The sequence below is a fragment of the Sciurus carolinensis genome, chromosome 10 (assembly GCF_902686445.1).
Source record: "Sciurus carolinensis chromosome 10, mSciCar1.2, whole genome shotgun sequence".
Lineage (NCBI taxonomy): Eukaryota > Metazoa > Chordata > Mammalia > Rodentia > Sciuridae > Sciurus > Sciurus carolinensis.
The window spans coordinates 68052676-68072779 of NC_062222.1; the positions used below are offsets into that span (position 1 = coordinate 68052676).

General features: G+C 37.3%; 2 pseudogenes; both read right to left on the bottom strand.

Annotated features, from left to right (window-relative positions):
* LOC124994223 (broad substrate specificity ATP-binding cassette transporter ABCG2-like) overlaps positions 1-20104 on the bottom strand; it is a 107715-nt pseudogene that overhangs the window by 61706 nt on the left and 25905 nt on the right.
* On the bottom strand, positions 3335-3921 carry LOC124994790 (ras-related protein Rab-22A-like; annotated as a pseudogene).

The window sequence follows — 20104 nt, forward strand, 5'->3', positions numbered from 1 at the left end:
GAACTCTGGGACAGCATTAAGAGATCAAATTTAAGAATCCTTGAAATTGAGGAAGGTTGTGAGATGCAGGCTAATGGAATGGATAACCTCTTCAGGGAAACAGTAACAGAAGAAAATTTTCCAAACCTTCAGAATGAGATGGACATCCGGATACATACATTCAGAGCCCAAAGTGGACAAGATCAAAAAAGATCCTCTCCATGACACATTATAATTAAAATGCATAACATACAGAACAAGAATAAAATTCTAAAAGCCTCAAGAGAAAAACATCTAGTCACATTTAGAGCCAAGTCAATTAGAATCACTTCTGATTTTTCAGCACAAACTCAACAAGCCAGGGGGACTTGGAACAATGTCTTCCAGGTTCTAAAAGAAAATACCAGTCAACTAAGACTGCTCTGTCCAGCAAAATTCTCATTCAAAATTAAAGATAAAATAAAAACATCCCAAATAAGCAGAAACTAAAAGAACTATGACTACTGAACCTGCACTATAGAACTTACTTAAAGAAATACTGCATACAGAAGAAATAAAAAACAAATCTCAGAGCTCACAAAGGAACAAGTTTCATATGAAGAGTAGCTGAGAAAATGAGAAACAGGATCAAATTAAACATAATAAAGAAATCAAAATGGCAGGAATTAATAAACAGCTTTCTAAATTAATATTGAATGTAAATGGTTTCAACTCTCCAATTAAAATACAGAGGCTGGCATAATGAATTAAAAAATAAGATCCAATTCTATGTTGTTTGCAAGAGACATACCTTATAGACTAAGACAACCACAAGATGAAATTGAAAGAATGGAAATTGATATACCATGAGAATTGATCCTGCAAACAAGGAGTAGTAACTATTCTCATATCTGACAAAGCATACTTCACATCAACATTAATCAGAAGAGACAAAGAAGTTCCTTTCATATTAGTAAAGGACAAAATCCAATAAGATTATATAAAAATAATAATTTGTCCCCAAAACGTGGGTGCACTAATTACATAAAAGTTACACTGCTCAGCTAGAAGCCCCAGATAGACCCCAGTACAATAATATTGGGTGATCTCAACACATCTCTCTCACCATTAGATATGTCATCCTGAGATAAACTCAGTAAAGAGTTTTGAACCTGAAAAGTATTATAAATCAAATGGACCTAACAGACATCTATAGAATATTTCATCCAACAATAGCTGAACACATTATTGTCTCAGAAACTCATAGAACCTTCTCAAAAATAGATATTTAGACCACAAAGCAACTCTTAGCAAATACAAAACAATTGATGTAATTCCTTGCAGCTCATCAGAAAATAATGGAATGAAATCAGAAATCAAGACAACCAAACTGTACAGACACTGTACAAACATATGGAGATTGAATAACACTTGATTGAATGATGAATAGGTAATAAAAGAAAGCAAATGAAGAAATTAAAATATTCTTAGACTCAAATAAGAATAGTGATACAACATACAAGTACCTCTGGTACACAATGAAGGAAGTTCTCAGAGAAAGCTTTGTAGCTGTGTACCTGCATAAGAAAATCAGGAAACACCATTTGACCCAGCTATCCCACTCCTTGGTCTATACCCAAAGGACTTAAAATCAGCATACTACAGAGATACAGCCACATCAATGTTCATTGCTGCTCAATTCACCATAGCCAGATTGTGGAACCAACCTAGATGTCCTTCAGTTGATGAATGGATAAAGAAACTGTGGCATATTTATACAATGGAATATTACTCCGCAATGAAGAATGATAAAATTATGGCATTTGTAGGCAAATGGTCGAAATTGGAGAATATCATGCTAAGTGAGATAAGCCAATCTCAAAAAACTAAAGGACGAATGATCTCGCTGATAAGCGGATGAGGACATATAATGGGGGTGGGAGGGGTTAGCATTAGGTTTAGGGTTAGGTTTAGAGTTAGGCTAAGGAGAGCGGTAAGAATGAAGGAAAGAAGGACTGTATAAAGGGAAAAGGGTGGGAGGGGTGGGGGGGAAGGGAAAAAAATAAACATCATTACCCTATGTAAACGTAAAAAAATAAATTAAAAAAAAAAAAAAAAGAAAAGAAAATCAGAAAGATCCCAAATACACAATCTAATCATGTATCTCAAGGTCCTTTTATAAGAAGAATAAACTTATTCCAAAACCAGTATAAGGAAGGAAAAAAGATCAGAGCCAAGATAAATGAAGTATAAAAAAAAACACAATATGAAGGACTGACTAAAAAAAAAAAAAAAAAAAAAGGAATTCTTGTTCTTTGAAAAGAAAGAAAATTGAGAAGCCCTTAGTCAAAATAACTAAAATGAAAAGGGAGAAAAAACAAATTAATAAAACTAGAGATGAAAAAGGAGAAATTAACACAGCTCAGAAAATCCAGCAGATTGTTAAGGATTATAATTTTTTTTGGAGTGCTTCATGAAACTTAGAATTTATGAATGTATTTACATAATTTATAGTCTTTAAGCAATGGTCTCATAAATACAGACTACAATTTTACATATGGTAAGCAAAGGATACTTGTTTTCCCCACCAAAATACTTGGGTTAAATAAAAAATTGACAGCATTTACAGTACTTTTTTTACTTTCTCCTCTTCCCTGTTTTTAAACTGCTGCTAACCTGTTTAGGACATATGCAATTCATTTATTCCAGGTGATTCTCTATCGCCACCACAGTGGCGCCAGCGATGTGTTTAGTGATGCATGCATGACAGGGTCAAAAGCAATCCCCGGTGAGCTGGCAACCACTGCCGTGGGGTTGACTTTCTGTATTATCTGAGACTAACAGGCTCCACAGAAAGTGGTGTAGAGGCGGCAGAGGCGGAGGATCTCCATCTGTCCTAGGCATCACATTTTAAGGGTAACTGCAGTCCCTCCACTGCAATATCCGACCACATTTAAATGACAACTCTCTCCAACAGTGGTAACCCTAAACCAAAGAAATGATAATCTTGCCTTTTTTGCCCCTCAAGAACCACGGAAGTGCTAATTTTCCCTTTACAAACGTTACATAAAATCCCGATTATAAAACTACTCAGCAATTTAATTCCACCATTCATACAATGAGGAGCTCCCTTCGGCGAGGTCAAGGGTCAACCATGCGGTCCCTTTAGACACCGCAGATGCTTGACCTTGGACGTCCACAGACTGAAATACCACTGCTGCGGTCTTCAAGGGGAGAACAGAACCGGCGATTTCTGTGAGTCCTTTTTGCACGAACAAGATTCGAGTGGCTCGGTGGACACAGTATCAGGGCCCCAGCCCTTCTGCTAACCTTCGGGACCACCTACTTCACCACAGAGTCCGAGAGGCCGAGTTCATCAGCGGCAGCTTCACTTTGGCTCTGATGGCTGGCTGCGGAGCTTGAAGCCTTTACCGCCAGATGGCGGGTTGGTGTCAGTGGATGGAATTCTTCCACTAATTTCTATAAAGAGTTCATTTATGTTTATCACATTTTTTTTTGCGCTGGTCTCTACAAAAATCGCGTGAATGGAGTCAGCGTAGTCCTTAGCATCTCCCTCCGTAGCTTCTCTAACATCGATAAGATCACACTTATTTCCTGCAATGGCAACTACAATATTAGGTAGGCCTTGCTGTCCAAGCTCTTCTGCCCAGTTCTTCAATGCTGAAGATGTCTCTTCTTGTGTGATGTCGTAATCGATTATAGCTGCAGCTGAGCCTCGATAGTACATTGGTGCTAAAGCGCGAAATCCTTCTGGTCCAGCTGGATCCCGATTAGGAATTTATGTAGCTCATTTTGGTACTGGACAGTCTAGGCCATAAAAGATGCAGCTATTGTTGGGTTGGGGTTCGGGTCAAAACTGTCTTCCACAAACCGCCACACGGTACTTGATTTGCCTACACCTGTGTCCCCCAGTGGGCACACTCTGAGCTCCCTCAGCGCCATGGCCCTGGAGCTAGGGGCGCTCGCCGGCCGGGTCCTGTGAAGGATTATTTTGAATACTTATACCCCAATAAATTGGAAAACCTAGAAGAAATGGATACATTTCTATACAGCTACGATCTGCCAAAACTGAATTAAGAAAACATAGAAAACTTAAACAGATGAATAACTTGTAATAAAATAGAAGCAGTAATAAAAGCCTTGCAACACAGACAAGCCCAGGACAGATGGATTCTCATCTGAGTTCTATCAAACCTTTAAGGAAGGACTAATGTCAATACTCCTAAAATTATTCTATGAAGTAGAAAGGGATGGAACACATTCAAATTTATTCTATGAATCCAGTATCACACTTATACCCAAACCAGATAAGGACACATACAGGAAAGAAAACTACAAATATTCCTGATGAACTTACATGCAAAAACATTTAATAAAATATTAGTGAATCATGTTCCACAACATACTAAGAAGATTGTACACCATGCTCAAATTGGTCTTATTCCAGTGATGCAAGGATGGTTCCATAAACACAAATCAACAAATGTAATTCATCACATGAACAGAATTAAGAAAAAAAAAAAAAACTTAGTGATCTCAATAGATACAGAGAAGGCCTTTGACAAAATTCATGATAAAAACACTGAATAAACTAGGGTTAGAAGGAATCTACCTCAACATCTTTAAGGCTATCTATTAAAAAAAAAAAAAAACCCAAACTTGACCTAATAGTAAGAAAAAATTAAAAGCATTTCCATTAAAATTTGGGAAATAGAAGATGTCCACTCTCACCACTCTTATTTAATATCTGGCTAGAAATTCTAGCCATATGTAGAAAAATGAAACTAGTTCCTATCAGTCATCCTGCACAAAAATCAACTTGAAATGGATGAAAGTCCTCAGAATTAGGTCAGAAACTCTGTGACTCTTAGAAGAAAATGTACCATCAACATTCCAGTTTTCAGGCTCAGGCAATGACTTTCTCAATAAGATCACTAAAGTTCAGGAAATAATACCAGAAGTTAATAAAAGGGACAGTATCGCATTAAAAATCTTCTGCACAGCAAAGGAAACAAGTAGGAATATGAAGAGAAAACCCACAGAATTGGAGAAAATCTGCTAGCTACTCTTCTGAAAGAGAATTAACGTCTAGAATATATAAAAGCTTCAAAAAACTTTACAACAAAAATTCAAATAATCCTATTAATAAATGCACAAATGAATTAAACAGATGCCTCTTAAAAGAATAAATAAAAATGGCCAACAAATACATAAAAAAATGTTCAACATCATTAGCAATTAGGAAAATGCAAATCAAAACTACACTGATTTCATTTTATATCAGTCAGAATGGCAGTCATCAAGAATAAAAATAATAATAAATACTGGAGACGATATGGAGAAAAAGGAACAGTTATACATTGTTGGTGGGACTGTAACTTAGCACAACCACTATGGAAATCAGTGGAGGTTCCTGAAATGACTAGGCATGGAACCAGTGTAAGACCCAGCTATACCACTTCTCCATATTTTCCGTGAAGAATTAGTCATCTTACTACAGAGATACATGCATACCCATGTTTATAGCAGCACAATTCACAATAGCTAAACTATGAAACTAGCCTAGGTGTTCATCAATGGATGAATGGATAAAGAAAATGTGGTATACATCACAATGGAGTTTTATTCTGCCTTAAAGAAAAATGGAATTATGGTATTTGCAGGCAAATTGATGGAACTAGAGACCATAATGTTGAGCATAATAAGTCAAACTCAGAATATTCAGGGTCATATGTTTTCTTTCATATGCAGAAGCTAGAGAGGAAAAAGGAAAACAAAGGTGGGGCAGATCTCCTAAAACTCAAAGGGAGATCAGTAGAGGAAAGGGACTAAAGGGTGGGAGGCAGGGAGGGAAGGTAGAAATGCGGGGAGTGATATTGGCCAAATTACTTGTTATACTGTTCATATGTACAAATATGTAAGAACAAATCCCATCAATATGTACAGCTATCATGCACAAATAAAGATGTGGGGAAAAAGTCAGTGATAGTTTTTAAAAATCATTTTTTAAACATAGATAATGATTTCCTCCTTTTATATCAGTATATTAAATTTTATTTTTAGAAAATCTTATATTTTTCTAGTGATATACAGCTAGAACATGGATTGATTTCCTTTCCGAAATATAATCTTGTCTAAATTTTCTGCGACTTGCTAAGCTCTTTCTTTCCTTACCAAAAACATATTCTTATTACTTACAGTGAGTTCTGTTCTATTTTCTCCCATAAATTTACATTTTGAAACAATCCATATAGTATCCTGAATTTAGATGAAAGTATTCTTTGTCTTAATAAAATAGGATATCTTGCATCTGTATTTTAATTCTCACATTAGCAGATAGGGTTTGGGGATATTTGTGAATAAACAATCAAGGTGGTCTGAGGCTTCCAGAAAGGTGATTGCAGGCACAGTAATCAGTTCTTTGTGCATGCATAATCAAGCTTTATGTCTCTTCATGGGACACAAGTTCAGAAAATGGTGAGCATGATGTGAAAATGGAGTTTTGGGTCCTCTGACATCAAAAGTTCACCCATTGAATATCTGCACAAGCCCAAGTAAAGAGTCAGTGCCCTTGACAAAAATGGTCTTCACACCCCTGAAAAGTGACCTATGCAAACTTGTCACCATTGTTATCAGGGGTTACCTCATATTCTTGGTTCTTGTGTTCTCACAAGAAAAGATTTCAAGCAAGACATTGACTGTGGTAAAATTATAGTAAAGTTTATTAAGAAAGAAGGTATCTTCAAGGGAGAGTATAGGTCCTCTGGAAGAGATGATGACTCACTTCTTTGTGTCTTAGTTTTTGTTGGGGCTTATGTGGGAGATTTCGGGACAATTCTGCCCAAGTATCAGCACCAAGCACAAGATTGACAGTTGAATGGTATCAGATCCCTAACTCCCTGCTGTGCATGTTTATACCCCTAAAGTCCTAAGTGAAACCTGTAGAGGGAAGGGATTTACAATTACAGTAAGATTACATTATCATGCTAAAGACCTAAAGACAACTTTTTGTCATCTTGGCCCTGGCCAGCTGGAACTTGCTTTCACAGACCTTTAGGTTGTTGAACTCACCAGTCTGCATTCAAAACAATCTGTTTTCTCTCTGATCAGGAGTCTTGGGTAAAGATTCCTCAGTTGAATGAACAACATAGTGTTCAGCACTGAGTTGCCAGATAGCCCCATATCTTGAGTGAGTCAAAGAAGGATCAGGGTAACTTTATGTTGTTAAAAAAAAAATCATGTTGAGAGTTAGTATGCAGACTCAGTCTGTAGAGTTAACCCCTTAATCTGCACCTTCCCAGATCTACCTGCTATCTATCATCATGACCTAGCATCAGAGGTGTTATCTTCAGCAGTCAGTGGGAAACAAACTGTTCATGTCTCAGCTGTGTGACTTCTTACATGAATAATTTTTAATGTCAATCGAAAGCAAATAACTAAAAACAAGTGAATCAAGATTTCCCTCAAGTGCATAGAAACCTGCATGGTCAGCATGTTTTTACACATCCAATATCCACTCTGTTTTTGTTGGAGTTTTACCAACAAAATATTTTGGAAAACAATATCAACTCCAACATTTGGAGTTTTACCTTAACCAACTGGCTTATACACATTTCAAAATCCAGAATCAGTTAAAACCATCATTGCTATTTTGGAAAACCACTGTGAATTCAGTTTGTATTTCATACTCACTTTCTAATGAAACTGCTAGAGGTTACCAAGTCATCTCATTGGAGCAGTGTGCTCTGTTCTAATAAAACATGCACACAATACCACCAACCTTTCCTGTCACACATTCACTCACAGGTCTTAATATCCTTTCCCGTGACCAAGAGCTCCCTACATCGGACATATGTACTTAGAGGCAAAATATTAACAGGATATCTGGCAACTCAGTGCAAACACTATGTTGTTCACCCAAACAAATAAACTTTGAGAAGAGTCAGCTGGACTTTCCAAATATGCCCAGAAGCAGTAGCTTCCACTGGATAAGGACACCCAGTCTCTGCATTGTGCAGTGAAACTCCTGAAGGCTTTCCCCAGCACCCCTGGCTCCTTTCTGGCATCCTCCTTCCCACCCCTCCCTCCTCAGCGGAGGAACAAATACCTCCCCTTTCCTCTTGCTCTCTTGGGTGGTCTGCGAGGACCCAGGACACTTCCCTCAGTGGCAGCCACAGCAGAGGCCTTCCCTGGGGTAGGGCACCCATGCCAAGCGGCCGCCTGGGCAGGCTAGTCGGGGAGCCTGAGGAGGCTCTGCACGAGAGGTCCAAACGCAGCTTGGACATGCAGGGCTTGGCTGCCATCCTCGTAGTGGTCACTCCAGTGCAGCTTGCTCCCCTGGGTGTGGGAGAGGTGAGGAAAGAAGACCAAGGCACCCTGCCAAGCAGCAGGAAGCCCCAGCACCTGAGACCAGTTAAGAAAAAACTTCTTTGATTGTGAAGTTCACAGGTAGCTAAGTCCAATGAAATGGAGTACAATGGGAAAAAAAATATTAGGCGCTGAGTGTGTCAGATAGTACAGTAGAGAATGTAATGACATTGTTCCCTGAATACTAGGCAGAAAGGTTACATAGTGAGAGTCAAACACACTGAATTTAACACCTGTAGCAATCTTTTTAAGTTCACGTTTTTCATTGAAGTATAATATAGACTATTTTAAAAGTACAAACCAAATGTTTTCTCTGATATGCAGATGCTCATTCACAATGCCGAGGGATAAGGAAGAATAGAGTTACATTGTATTAGGTAGAGAGGAGTGAAGGGAGGGGAAGGGGCATGGGGGAAGGAATGATAGTAGAGTGGAACAGACATTATTACCTCAGGTACATATATGACTGCATGACTGATGTGATCCTGCAATATGTACAATTCAGAAAAATGAGAAATTATACTTCATTTATATATGATATGTAAAAATGCATAAATGCATTCTATTGTCATGTACAACTAATTAGAACAAATAAAATTTAAAAATTTACAAAATAAAATTAGCTTGTTTTTTTTTTATTTATGTGAATATACCTGTTCACCTGCCACACAGATATTTGAAAAGAGCTTTAACAATTTGCCCAAAACTTCCCTCTTGCTCCTTCCTAGTTCTTATCCCTTCCAAGGGGTACCATTATTCTGAAACATATATTAATTTTTTTGTTTTTAATTACTGTTATTCTATTTAATTATTAACTTATGCATGCTAAGGATCTAACCCAGGGTTTTTTATACTTTTTATACATCACCACTGAGTTCCATCTCCAACCTGTGGGAATTTTAATAAATCTTCTTCAGGAAACCTCTTTATTCTGAAGTCTGTCCTTGGCTTCCCACGAAGCTCTCACCAAGGTCCCTGGGACCTATTCACAGTCATATTCTACTTTTTTTTCAGCCTTTCTGACTTTAGTTCTCATGACATTTGGTATTCTAGAAACTTCCTTCTATTGCTTCTGCAACTCCCTCTCTTCCTGTGTTCCTCTTTGCTCTGCTCACTTTCTTAGTTTTCTTTCTAAAACATAGACCGTATATGCTCTGTGATGGGGTCTTTGGCTTTCTTGGTAGATGATTTTTCAAACAACAGTGTTTCAACAGTACTGGTATGTGGTGACTCCCAAGAACCTCTCCCCAGCTGCAGGCCTCTCTCAGAAGCTAGACCCTGTGTCATAACTGGACTTCCCGATGAGATATCTCACATGCATCTCATCTCTAACTATCTTAAAACTGCTTCATCATCCCTCCCACCAAACTTGCTTTAGTCATGGTCTTTATTTGGATGAATATTGCATCACCTGCACAAATACCTCACCTGAAACCTGAGTGGCATCTGAAACACCTTCCCCTACATTTCCTACTGCATTGTTCTACCTCTGTAGCACCTGACAAAACTGTCTTTTATCATACAGTACTTGTTCCCATTTAAGTCCTCATCATTTCCTTCATGAATTATGCACTTTTTACATTCACATGAATCTTTAGTAACTTAATTGAAAACATAGTTAGGCTCTAAACTTGTGAGGTAAATGTATGAAAAAATACAATTAGGGAAGAGGGTTGCCCTTACAGGGAAGGACTCCCAGAAGTCTGAAACAGTAGAGGGAACCAAACTGCATAAATGAAGGTTCTGAGGCAGAAAAACATTCAGGACTTTCCAGAAATTGAACAATCAGTTATGGACAGTGCCATCTAATGAGAATGGAAGTGTGGTCAGTGATCAGATCCTAGATCAGGTGGAATTTTCACAGTGATAATAGAGGGAAATAGGGGTTTTATGTAGCACAATGACACAATTTTAAAATTTAAGAAGATGACTGTGAATTCCACGTGAACCACATTGGACAGGAACCCCTCTCCCTCTGCCTGGTCTTTAAGGATTGCCAGGAATTATCTCCAGGTGCTTCTGCTTCTGAAACCAGATTAATTCAGATTTCTCTTCCATATCACCTCTAAAATAAACTTTAAAATCTTTAGAAAATGGACTAGCGTTTCACTACATGGTCTTCACCTCCTACTTGCTCAGAACTGACACTCCCTAAAAACCATATCAAACCATTTTTAAAAAATTTTTATTTGTTCTTTTTAGATATACATGATAGTAGAGAGAATTTTGACATACTATACATACATGGAGTAATGGAGTATAACTTATTCTAATTAGGATCCCATTCTTGTGGTTGAACATGATGTGGTGTTACACCAGTCATGTATTCATACATGAATAAAATTATATCCAATTTATCCAACTGTATGTCCTATTCCCATCCCCCTTCCCTTCCCTTCATTCCCCTTTATCTAATACAACGAACTTCCATTCTTTCCTCCCCAACCCATCAATATAAAATTAGCATCAATATAAAAAAGAACATCTGACCTTTGGTTTGGGGGGACTAGTTTATTTCACTTAGCATGATAAGTTCCATCCATTTACCAGCAAATGCCATCATCTCATTTTTCTTTGTGGCTGAGTAATATTCCATTGTGTATATATACCACATTTAAAAAAAATCATTCATTTGTTGAAGGATACCTAGGTTGATTCTGTAGTTTAGCTATTGTGAATTGTGTGGCTATAAACAATGATGTGGCTGTGTATGTATGTGTAGTATGCTGATAGTGTGCTGATTTTAAGTCCTTTGGGTAAATGCAGAGGAGTGGAATAATTGGATTAAATGGTGATTCCATTCCAAGTTTTCTGAGGAGTCTCCATACTGCTTTCTACAGTAGTTACACCAATTTGCAGTCCCATTAGCAATATTTGAGTGTATCTTTTCCCCATCATTCTTACCAACACTTTTTGTTACTTATATTCTTTATAATTGCCATTCTGACTAGAGTGAGATGGAATCTCAGTGGAGTTTCAATTTGCATTTCTGTAATTGCTAGAGATGTTGAACATTTTTTCATATATTTCTTGGCTGATCATATTTCTTCTTCTGCAAAATGCTTGTTCATTCCTTTGCCCACCTATTTATTGGGTTGTTTTTTGGTGTTGTTTTTTGACTTCTTTATATATTCTGGAGATTAATTCTCCTGAGATTTTTTTACCATTCTGTAATTTCCCTCTTCACTTTCTTACTTGTTTCCTTAGCTGTGAAGAAGCTTATTCGTTAGATACCATCCCATTTATTGATCCTTCATTTTACTTGTGCTTTAAGAGTCTTGTTGAGGAATTCTGTTCCTAAGCAAACATAATGAAGAGTTGGGCCTACATTTCCTTCTAGGAGGTGCAGGGTCTCTGTTCTAATGCCTACATCCTTGATCCACATTGAGTTGAGTTTTGTGCAGGGTGAGAGTAAGAGGTTCAATTTCATTTTGCTACATATCAATTTCAGTTTTCCCAGCATAATTTGTTGAAGAAGCTATCTTTCTCCAATGTATGTTTATGGTGCCTTTGTCTAGTATGAAATGAGTTTGTTTCTGTGTCTTCTATACTTTTCTATTGATCTTCATGTCTGTTTTGGTGCAAATACCATGCTGTTTTTGTAACTATGGCACTGTAGTATAATTTAAGTTCTGGTATTGTGATGCACCTGCTTCACTTTTCTCACCAGGGATTGCTTTGGTTATTCTAAGTTTCATCTTTTTCCAAATGAATTCCATGACTGCTTTTTCTATTTCTATGAAGAATGTCTTTGGGATTTTAATAGGAATTGCATTAAATCTGTAAAGCACATTTGGTAGTATGGCTATTTAGATAATATTAATTCTGCCTATTTAAAAACATGGGTGCTCTTTCCATCTTCTTAGACTTCTTCAATTTCTTTCTTTAATGTTCCATAGTAATTTTTTAAATTTATTTTTATTGTAAACAAATGGGATACATGTTGTTTCTGTTTGCACATGGAGTAACAGCATACCATTAGTGTAATCATACATTTACATAGGGTAATGATGTTTGATTCATTCTGTTATTTTTTCCTTCCCCCGCACCCCTCCCACCTCTCTTTTCCCCACTATACAATCCCTCCTTCCTCCATTCTTGCCCCCCTACCACCCCCCATTATGTGTCATCATCTGATTATCAGTGAGATCATTTGTCCTTTGGTTTTTTGAGATTGGCTTATCTCACTTAGCATGATATTCTCCAATTTCATCCATTTGCCTGCAAATGCCATAATTTTATCATTCTTTATAGCTGAGTAATATTCCATTGTGTGTGTGTGTGTGTATATATATATATATATATATCACGGTTTCTTTATCCATTCATCAATTGAAGGGCATCTAGGTTGGTTCCACAGTCTGGCTATTGTGAATTGAGCAGCTATGAACATTGATGTGGCTGTATCTCTGTAGTATGCTGATTTTAAGTCCTTTGGGTATAGGCCAAGAAGTGGGATAGCTGGATCAAATGGTGGGTCCATTCCAAGTTTTCTAAGGAATCTCCACACTGCTTTCCAGAGTGGCTGCACTAATTTGCAACCCCACTAGCAATGTACAGTGTACCTTTTTTCCCACATCCTCTCCAACATGAATTGTTGCTTGTATTCTTGATAATCACCATTCTACTTGGGGTGAGATGGAATCTTAAGGTGATTTTGATTTGAATTTCTCTTACTACTAAAGATGGTGAACATTTTTTCATATGTTTATTGATTGCTTGTAGATCTTCTTCTGTGAAGCATCTGTTCATATCCTTAGCCCATTTGTTGATTGGGTTATTTGTATTCTTGGTGTAGAGTTTTTTGAGTTCTTTATATATTCTGGACATTAGTGCTCTATCTGAAGTATGAGTGGCAAAGATTTTCTCCCACTCTGTAGCTTCTCTCTTCACATTGCTGATAGCTATTTAGTTTGAATCTATCCCAGTTATTGATTCTACTTTTATTTCTTGTGCTATGGGAGTCCTGTTAAGGAAGTCTGATCCTAAGACAACAAGTTGAAGATTTGGACCTACTTTTTCTTCTATAAGATGCAGGGTCTCTGGTCGAATTCCAAGGTCCTTGATCCATTATGAGTTGATTTTTGTGCAGGGTGAGAGATAGGGGTTTAGTTTCGTTCTGTTGCATATGGATTTCCAGTTTTCCCAGCACCATTTGTTGAAGAGGCTATCTTTTCTCCATTGCATATTTTTGGCCCCTTTGTCTAGTATGAGAAAATTGTATTTATTTGGGTTTGTGTCCATGTCCTCTATTCTGTACCATTGATCTACCTGTCTATTTTGGTGCCAATACCATGCCGTTTTTGTTACTATTGCTTTGCAGTATAGTTCAAGTTCTGGTATTGCGATACCCCCTGCTTCGCTCTTTCTGCTAAGGATTGCTTTAGCTCTTCTGGGTTTCTTATTCTTCCAGATGAATTTCATGATTGCTTGCTCTATTTCTGTAAGGTACATCATTGGGATTTTAATTGGAATTGTATTGAATCAATTGCATTGCATTGGATGCATTGGAATTGCATTGAATTGGATTTTAATTGGAATAGCACTTCTGGTAGTATGGCCATTTTGACAATATTAATTCTGCCTCTATTTCTGCAAGGTCTTGCTCTATTTCTGTAAGGTACGTCATTGGGATTTTAATTGGAATTGCATTGAATCAATTACATTGAATTGGATTGCAATGGAATTACATTGAATTGGATTTTAATTGGAGTAGCACTTTTGGTAGTATGGCCATTTTGACAATATTAATTCTGCCTCTCCAAGAACATGGGAGATCTTTCCATTTTCTAAGATTTTCCTCAATTTCTTTCTTCAATGTTTTGGAGTTTTCATTGTAGAGATCTTTTACCTCTTTGGTTAGATTGATTCCCAAGTATTTTATTTTTTTTGAGGCTATTGCAAATGGAGTTGTTTTCCTCATTTCCCTTTCAGATGTTTCTTCGCTTGCATATAAAAATGCTTTAGATTTATGCATGTTGATTTGATAGCCTGCTATTTTGCTGAATTCATTGATGAGGTCTAGAAGTTTTCTGGAGGAGGTTTTCGGATCCTCTAAATATAGAATCATGTAATCAGTAAATAGTGACAGCTTAAGTTCCTCTTTTCCTATTCATATCCCTTTAATTTCTTTAGTCTGCCTAATTGCTCTGGCTAGAGTTTTGAGGACAATGTTGAATAGAAGTGGTGTAAGAGGACATCCCTGTCTTGTTCCCATGTTTAAAGGGAATGGTTTCAGTTTTTCTCTATTAAGAATGATGTTGGCATGGGTTTACCATAAATAGCTTTTACAATGTTCATGTATGTTCCTACTATCCTATTTTTTCTAGTGTTTTGAGCATGAAGGTGTGTTGTATTTTGTTGAACGCTTTTTCTGCATCAATTGAAATAACCATATGATTCTTATCCTTAAGTCAATTGACATGATGGATTATGTTTATTGATTTACTGATGTTAAACCATCCTTGCATCCCAGGGATGAACCCCACTTGATCGTGGTGCACAATTTTCTTAATATATTTTTGGATACAGTTTGCCAATATTTTGTTAAGGATCTTTGCATCTATACTCATCAAGGATATTGGTCTAAAATTTTCTTTCCTTGTTGTGTCTTTGCCTGGTTTGGGTATGAGGGTGATATTAGCTTCACAGAATGAGTTTGGTAGGGCACCCTCCTTTTCTATTTCCTGGAATACTTTGAGAAGTATTGGAATGAGTTCTTCTTTGAAGGTCTTATAGAACTCAGCTGAGAATCTGTCTGGTGCTAGGCTTTTCTTCGATGGCAGATTTTTAATGGCTTCTATTTCATTGCTTGATATTGATCTGTTTAAATTGTGTATGTCCTCCTGGTTCAGTTTGAGAGGAGCATATGTCTCTAGAAATTTGTCAATGTCTTCAGTAGTTTCTATTTTCTTGGAATACAGATTTTCAAAGTAGCTTCTCATTATGTTCTGTATCTCAGTAGTGTCTTTCATGATATTTCCTTTTTCATCACAAATTTTAGTAATTTGAGTTTTCTCTCTCCTTCTCTTTGTTAGTCTGGCTAAGGGTTTGTCTATTTTGTTTACTTTTTCAAAGGACCAACTTTTTGTTTTGTCAATTTTTTGAATTGTTTCTTTTGTTTCAATTTCATTGATTTCAGCTCTGGTTTTAATTATTTCCTGTCTTCTACTTTTGCTGTTATTCTGTTCTTCTTTTTCTAGGGCTTTGAGCTGTAATGTTAGGTCATTTAGTTGTTGACTTTTCATTCTTTTCTGGAATGTGCTCCATGCAATGAATTTTCCTCTTAGTACCGCTTTGAGAGTGTCCCAGAGATTTTGATATGTTGAATTGTTGCTCTCATTGACCTCTAAGAATTTTTTTTATCTCCTCCCTGATGATTTTGTTATCCATGTTTCATCAGTAGCATATTATTTAGTCTCCAGGTGTTGGAGTAATTTCTGTTTTTATTTTGTCATTGATTTCTATTCTTAGTCCATTATGATCTGATAGAACACAAGGCAGTATTTCTATTTTTTTGCATTTCCTAAGGGCTGCTTTGTCGCATAACATATGGTCTATTTTCAAGAAGGTTTCAGGTGCTGCTGAGAAGAAAGTGAATCTGCTCATTGATGGATGTAATATTCTATATATGTCTATTATGTCTAGGTTATTGATTGTGTTATTGAGTTCTATGGTTTCTTTGGTTGGTTTTGTTTTGAAGATCTATCTAGTGGTGACAGCAGCACATTAAAGTCACTCAGAATTATTGTGTTGTGGTCTATTTGATTCCTGAAATTGAGAAGGATTTGTTGGATGTACAGGGATGCACCACTGTTTGGGGCGTAAATATTTACTATCGTTATGTCTTCCTGATTTATGGTTCCCTTAAGCAGTATGAAATGTCCTTCTTTATCCCTTCTGACTAACTTTGACTTGAAGTCCACTTTATCTGATCTAAGGATGGAAACCCCCGCTTTTTTAATGAGTCCATGTGCGTGGTAGGTTTTTTCCCATTCTTTCACCTTTAGTCTGTGGACGTCTTTTTCTTTGAGATGAGTCTCTTGCAGACAGCATATTGTTGGGTCTTTCTTTTTAATCCATTCTGCCAGTCTATGTCTTTTGATTGATGAGTTTAGGCCATTAAAGTTCAGAGTTATTATTGAGATATGATTTGTATTCCCAGTCATTTGGCTTATTTTTGGTTTTTAAGTTGACTTGCTTTCTCCTTTGAGTGGTTTTTCTCTAAGGTAGTTCCTCCCTTTGCTGACCTACATTATTGTTTTTCTTTTCCTCCTCATGGAATATTTGTTGAGAACATTCTGTAGTGCAGGCTTTCTATTTGTAAATTCTTTTAACTTTTGTTTATCATGGAAGGATTTTATTTCATCTTCAAATCTGAAGGTTAGTTTTACTGGGTGTAGGATCTTGGTTGGCAACCACATTCTTTCAGAGCTTGAAATATGTCATTTTAGGCCCTTCTAGCTTTTAGAGTCTAGGTTGAGAAGTCAGCTGCTATCCGTATTGGTCTCCCCCTATATGTAATCTGATGCTTTTCTCTCCCGACCTTCAAAATCTTATCTTTATTTTGAATGTTAGGCATTTTCATTATAATGTACCTTCATGTGGATCAGTTGTGATTTTGTGCATTTGGTGTTCTGTAAACCTTTTGTATTTGATTTTCCATTTCATTCCTCAGGTTTGTGATTTTTCTGATAATATCATTGAATAGATTGTTCATTCCTTTGGTTTGTATTTCTGTGCCTTCCTCAATCCTAATAATTCTTAAGTTTGGTCTTTTCATGATGTCCCATAGTTCTTGGAGATTCTGTTCATGATTTCTTACCCTTTTCTCTGTTTGGGCAACTTAATTTCAAGCTTAAATATTTTGTCTTCATTGTCTGAGGTTCTGTCTTCCAAGTGGTCTAGTCTTTTGGTGATGCTTTCCTTTGAGTTTATTTGGTTTATTGTTTCCTTCATTTCAAGGATTTCCTTTTTTTTAGAATCTCTATCTCTGTTGAAATGATCTTTTGCTTCCTGCAGTTGCTCGGTCAGCTTATTAGTATTATCACTCATTGCCTGCATTTGCTCTCTTATCTCATCCTTTGCTTCATGAATCATCTTAATCATGTATAATCTGAAGTCCTTTTCTGACATTTCTTCTAACATACTGTCATTGGATTCTATTAATATAAATCTATATTTGTTTGGATCATTTTCTTCCCTTGTTTTTTCATGTCGTTCGTGTATCTTTCCCTCTAGCAGTGCGGATCTGGGGTATTGCAGATTTCCCCCTATAGGCTTATAGTGGCCCTATAGGTTTCCAAAACCCTTTCTTTATGGGGAGATCAATATTAGCAGTGCCCAATTCAGACACTATGCAATCCTAGACCAAATAGCCCCTATGAGGACAATAAAAATATTGTCATAATAAGCAGAATGAGTTCAAATATTATCTTCAGTAAAACAAACAGATTTGCAATAAGGTCTGCAGTTTCTAATGGAGGACAAAGAGGATGCAGAGGGATGTAGAATGTGGCTGTTAATGGGATAAGAAAAGAATATACAGAAGTTCTAGATAATAGAAAGGGTGAGAGGGTAATCAAAAGGAATTGAATGGTAGCATGCCAAAAAAAGGGAGAAAGAGACTCTGAGGGAACAGGTAAACAAAAGGAAAAGAAAGGAAGAAAAGTAAAGAAATAAAAACTTAAAAGTTTTCAATAAGGAGAAAAAAGAAAATCTACAGTGTAACAGTCATATAGTAATGAAACTTCCCAGTCTTCAGTAGCCTGATGCATGAGAGGTACCTGACAATGATCTTCAAGTCTCCAGCAGGCATCTCAGGATGGGATTTGCCCCACCTAAAGATCAGAGCTACGGCTTCCAGGATTATCCAAGATGGCTGCTCTGGCTTCGAAATGTGTTGGCAAATGGGGAGCTGAAGCTCAGGGTGTGGCTGTGGTCAGCAGGAGGTCCTGGAGGCTGGATGCGGTTGGTCAGGCAGGAGTCCTGGAGGTTGGGTGTGTTAGGTGTGGTTGTGGGATCCTGGAGGCTGGTTGCAATCAGTCGGTCTGGGGCCCTGGTGATAGGGTTCAGAGAGTTGGCCCAGGGGTCCAGCAGCAGGGAGTAGTCAGTTGATGTGAGGGCCCCAGAGGCAGGGAGTGATCTGTCGGCCTGAGGGATCCTGGAGATGGGGTTCAGTCAGTCTGACCAGGAGTCTTACGGGGCCTGGCTGTTGTCTCAAAATGGCAGCAACCACATGTAATCAAACCTGCAGGTACTGTGACAGTGAATTTCCAGGCAACAGCAGGCAGCTGGTGCTCCACTGGCAGTAGGCAATCAGTTTGCTAACTGTTGTCAGACGATCGGGAGGTGAACCTCATGTGTTGGGTGATGGATAGGTGTAAGGCAGCGATGGACAGGCGAGAGGCAGGCAAATGGTGAATGATAGGTGCCTGACAATGAGCAATCTGCACTCAAAAAAGATGTTGATATGCTGGCAGACTGCAGGTGATCACAGCAGACAAATGGGGTAAACAGCAGGGGATTGATAAACAGCAAAAACTGCCTTACCAAGAAACAGATATCCTCTGCTTGAAACTGGAGTTACGGAGCTACAAGGAACACAGTCTCCCTCTAGTCTGCCATCTTGGATCTCCTCCCATAGTTTTCATTATAGAGATATTTTATCTCTTTTGTTAGATTGATTCTCAAAGATATTTTTTGAAGTCATTGTGAATAGGATAGTTTTCCTAATGTTTTCTATTAGTTGATTCATCATTGGTGTATAGGAACACAATTGATTTATGGGTATTAAGTTTATATCCTGCTACTTTTATAAATTTGTGTATTCTAGAAGCTTTCTGAAGGGTCTTTTGGGCCTTTTAAGTATAGAGTCATGTCCTTGGCAAACAGAATAGTGAGCTCTTCTGTTCCTATTCATATCTCTTTAACTTCTTTCTTCTGTCTAACTGCTCTGGCCAGAGTTTCACGGATTATGTTGAATAGAAGTGATGAAAGAGGGGTTTTCCCCGTCTTGTTCCAGTTTTTAGAGGGAGTGCTTTCAATTTTTCTCCATTCAGAATGATGTGGCATTGGGTTTAACATCTATGGCTTTTACAATGTTGAGGTATGGTCCTACTATCCCTAGTTTTTCTAGTGTTTTGAAAGTGAATGGATGCCACATTGTCAAATGCTTTTCTGCATCCATTGGGATATCATGTGATTCTTGTCTTTAAACCCATTGATGTGGTGAATTATGTTTATTGATTTCCATATATTGAAACAATCTTATGTTCCCAGGATGAACCCCACTAGATTGTGCACTATCTTTTTGATATGTGTTTGTATGCAATTTGCCAGAATTCTATTAAGAATTTTTGCATCTATGTTCATCAGGAATATTGGTCTGAAGTTTTCTTTCCTTGTCTTTGTCTGGTTTTGAATCAGGGTGATACTAGAAACATAGAATGAGTTTGGGACACTTCCCTCCTGTATATCATGAAATAATTTGAGGGTCATTGTTGTTAGTTCTTCTTTGAAGGTCTGGTAGAACTCAACTGAGAACCCATCTGGTCTTGGGCTTTTCTTTCTTAGTAGGCTTTTGATGGCATCTTCAGTTTCATTGCTGGAAACTGATCTGTATATTTTATATGTTCTCCAGATTAAATTTGGGTAGATCATATGACTCTAGAAATTTGACAATGTTTTCAAGATTTTCTATTTTATTGGATCATAAATTTTCAAAATAGTTTTTGATTATCATCTGTACTTCAGTAGT